Below are 4,666 nucleotides of genomic sequence, written 5' to 3'. Positions count from 1 at the left end.
CCCAAACAAGTTTGAGTTCAATGTGGCTTACAATAAACAGCATTGGATACATAACAAAAAATAATGTATAGGAAAGTAATTTGTTGTAAGAATCCAATTTTACAATACAGTATCATAAACATACTGGGATAGCTATGGATGTTTAACATTTAGGAAACCTATTATGAATGATAAATTGTACATGAAACAAAGAGAAAGTTCATGGTAAATAACCAATTCAGGTAATAATTAATTGTTTGAGATATGGTTGTGAGGGTTTGTTTGAATAGGAACGATTTCAGGATTTTACGGAATCTAGAATATTCCTGTGTATTTCTTATTTTGGGTGGTAAGGAGTTCCACCATTTGGTTTCTAGGTAAGTGAAGTCTGCAGAGTGGACAGTGTTGTTGATCAGTTTTTTGTAATTTGGGAGGTGTAGTCTGAGATAGTTTCTTGCCTCATATTTAGTGTTTCTTTGAGGTAAGTTTATTAATGGTACCATATAGTCTGGAGCTGTGCCATTTAGTATTTTTGTCTCTGTGAATGGTGCTATGATCCTTCTGTTTCCTTCGACTTGTAAGCTTAGGGTGATCTTTGATGGCTCTCTCATCTTCAACAAATACACCTATCCAAGATACAGTTGAAATCTTTCCCTTCCTTTCTGAACATCCTACCAAAATGATCATTCACTCTCTTATCACCTCCTGCTTAGACTATTACAACCTATTCCTTGTGGGTCTCCTCAAGATATTATTTTCTCTAGTTTTAAGGCCATGTTTGATAGACCAGTGTAGCTGCCATTATAAAGGTCAAGATAAAAATGTGATACCTTTCTATTGGAGTAACTGATGAAGGAAAAATAGCTGTGACACCTAAACAGAAATGTACAGGAAGAGCAAACTTCAGTGGCTGTGTGCAGCTTTTAAACCTGTGGGTATAAAGTAACTAAGGACCTGCAAGCCAATTTTCAAAGGGAATTTTTAAAAATCTTGGCATGTGATTCAGTCAGTCTGCCCTGGACTCATTTCTAGTATTTCCCAATAGAAATAGGAGCTCAATTTTCAAAGAGGATTTTCTGTAGGTCAACATCCATTTACTTATGGATATCTCCTTAAAAAATTGTCCCCTAAGTAAAAATTATCACTTAAGAGATATTTTTATTGACTTTTATTTTAATGACATCTCTGAAAAGAGCAGAAATAAAGCCATATTATTCTCCATGCAAGAGAAACGGGACAGGAAGGGACTAGACTACCTGTTATATAGGACAAGCCAAGCAGTGGCAGCCCTACCATTAAGCCAACTGAGGCAGGGGTCTCAGGTGGCATTCTCCAGGGAGTGGCACTCTCCCCTTCCCTCCTCAACCCTCTTCCCCACGTTTATATTATTTTTTTCTTTTCTAAAAGGCAGCAGTGGCAACTGCAGTGGCAGTGATTCCCATAGGTTGCCCTGCTGCTGGCACCAGCCTCTTCCCCCAACTGCAAGCTGCCTCTTGACATAATTTCCTGTTTCCTCAGAGGTGAGATGCAGTAGAGCGAAGAGCCACCATGGCAGGGCAGCCAATGGGAATCGCTGCAGCTGCTGCCTTTTGGAAAAAGAATAAAATAAGGTAAACGTGAGAAAGAGGGTTGAGGAGGGAAGGAGGGAGATGCCAGACTGGACAGGGGTGGCGGTGGGGATGGGAGCGGGAGCAGCATCTCATCCCTGCCTCGGGTGGCAGATTGCCTTGGGATGCCCCTGAAGCCAAGGGAATCTGATTTTAATCCAATCATTACTTGTCATATGTGGAAAACAGCTTCCTTCAATTCTATAAATGGCATCTAGAGTTAGGCGTGCAATTGTGTGGCCAGTTACATGCATAAAATAATTAACTAATTGGCGCAAAATTGGCACTAAGTTCCAATAATTGGTGTTAACAAGCATTGATTGGCACTAATTAGCAATTGTGAGCGTAACTGACTTATGCCCCCATTCTGTAATCTGAGCACCTAATTTCTTTCATGCACAACTTCATAGGGGTGTTTACATGGTGGGGGGGGGGGGGGGATGGGTTCATCAGAGGCATTCTAACTACCCTTGCACATACTTTATAGAATACTTGCTTTCACATGCTCAAATGCCGCATTTAGGGGCCCTTTTACTAAAGGGTTGGCATGCGGCATCAGGCTTGCTGTGCGCCAATCTGGAACTACCGCCGGGAGCCCAGCGGTAGTTCCCATCCCCAGTGCATGCTATTTCCAGCACTTCCAAAATATTTCTATTATTCTACAATAATAAAAATATTTTTGAAGTGCTGGAAATAGCACGCACTGGGGATTGGAACTACCGCTGGGCTCCCGGTGGTAGTTCCAGATTGGCACACAGCAAGCCTGTTGCCGGCAATAATTGGGTAGTGCTATGCATCAAAAACATGTACTGACACTAGCGTAGGCCTCCTTTTACCGCAGCTTACTAAAAGGACCCCTTAGGCACCACCATTTACACAAGCCATAGACATGGCATAAATGGTTGTATCTAAAGTTGAGTGCGTTACTATGAACTTACACTTGTATTACACAGATAAACAATAGACACACCCTCCTCTGCACCCCCTTCCCCCAGCCAAAAAACCCCCCATAAGACAAAGGAGAGAATTTATGCTTGGGAGAGTCCATATTGGCTATCTGTTATCTAGTAGAAGGTTAATATGTCAATTTGAGTTAAAAGTCTAATCTGTCTTCCCATGGATGGCATTTTACATGGCATGTCCCACCATTTTAACTCATTAACTTTGCTCTTTTTCTTTGCAACAGAACGTTATTATTATGACAGCTTTGTTCCTTTTAGAAAAGATCTGTCCAGATCTGCTGAGAACTAATAATTAAAGCATGGTACACAAATAAACCTGGTAAAAAATGTTGAGCAATTATCCGGTACATTTTTATTCTAAATATACATCCTTGCATCTAACTTCAACTTCTAAATATATTTATTTTTTTAAAGACAAAGTTACATCTGATGGGGCTGTTCTTTCTAAACATCAAATGCAGAGCAGCTGCTAAAAAATCCAGTTTATTAGTCTAGTGGAATTAGAAAATGTACAGAGAAGGGTGATGAAAATAATAAAGGGGAAGGGACAACTTCCCTGTGAGGAAAGGCTAAAGCGGCTAAAGAGGGCTGAGGGGAGATATGATCAAGGTCTATAAAATAATGAGTGGAGTGGAATGGGTAGATGTGAATCGCTTGCTTACTCTATCCAAAAGTACTAGGACTAGGGGGCATACAATGAAGCTAGAAAGTAGTAAATTTAAAACGAATCAGAGAAAATATTTCTTCACTCAATGTATAATTCCTTAGTGATCCTCTGGACCGGTCCAGGATTGGACTGATGGGTTGTGCACTCCTTCCAGCAGGTGGAGACTGAGAAGTTCTGGCTCTAGGAGCCAATAGGAGCCTTGGCCATGTGACTCTAGACTCAGTAATCTCAGTCTCCAGCAGGTGGAAAGAGGTGAGCCCTTAGTCTCCTGTCTTATTTTCTTCTCTCGGCTATTTAAAAAAAAAAAAAAAAAAAAAGGATTTTCTTCTGTGCACCAGGTCTCTTGTACTTTGGGGTGTATACTCGGGGGTACTAGGTCCCTACCCCTCTTTTCCTCCCTCCATTGCTTCCGCGGAGAAGCTATGACGGTGCTTAGTTTGCCAGCATCGGGGGGGTAGGCTCCTCCGGCGCTTGTAAATACTGCACGGCAGTGGAGTCGGCGGTGCCTCCCCCTCCTTCGGTCCCAGAAGTCGCGGCTAACTCGCGTTGGCAGTCCCCGCATCAGAGCCCGCTAGCGTGTCTTCCTCGCTGGGAAAGGCAGCCATTTTGACGGGTTCTTCTTCCGTTACAGATAGAGACAGCCCGGCTCGGTCGTTGCAACTGGAGAACTCCACGGTTGCTGCCTCAGAATTTGTGTTCTCAGGAGGAGGGTTTCCCTGCTGAATTTGTTTTACAAATGAACCAGGCCTTCTTATTTAAAAAATCAGGCGCTGAGGCTTCTTCTTCTCCTACCTCCTCTGGGGGTGGCCTGGCAAATCATTTTCCTCCTCCTAAGAGAGTCCGGGGTCTTGGGATCTCCCTGAGGAGCAACTCTCTGATACAGGGTTAGGTCTGCCTGCCTTGGAGAAGGGGAAAGGTTTGGACGTTTAGCAGGTAGAGGATCATCTCTCTTCTGATCCAGGTGCAGATTCCCTTCCTGTGGGGGAGGACCCCTCGGTCATGTGGAAATTCCATAAAGAAGGTCTTCAGGAGTTAATATCCATGGTGGCTTCTACCCTTCATTTTGAGGAGCAGGGCCACCGAGAGACTGAGCCGGGCCCAAGGCAAGGCCGGGCCCCCCCCCCAGGATTGTCACCGCCCCGCCCCCCCCAAGGATCGCCCCCCACCCCTCAATCGCTACTGCTGTCGCCTCCCTCTCCTGCTCCCAGGCCACAGGAGCCGCAGTTCCCAGTCTCCACCTACCTACCTTCTGCTCCCTTCTGCCTGCTATCTGATCCCCTTCATTTAAATTTAAAAAAAAATCTCTAAAGCAGCAGGCCTTCTCTCACTGTGTCCCGCCCTCGTGAAAGTAGGAAGTTACATCAGAGGAGGGCAGGACACAGTGAGGGAAGGCCCTCCCGAGGCGATCTGCCGCTTTTCTCAGAGAAGGCGCTGTGCTGTTGCTTTAGAGA

Source organism: Microcaecilia unicolor, chromosome 11 (genome assembly GCF_901765095.1).
Source record: "Microcaecilia unicolor chromosome 11, aMicUni1.1, whole genome shotgun sequence".
Classification (NCBI taxonomy): Eukaryota; Metazoa; Chordata; class Amphibia; order Gymnophiona; family Siphonopidae; genus Microcaecilia; species Microcaecilia unicolor.
Note: the sequence above shows the minus strand (reverse complement) of the source record.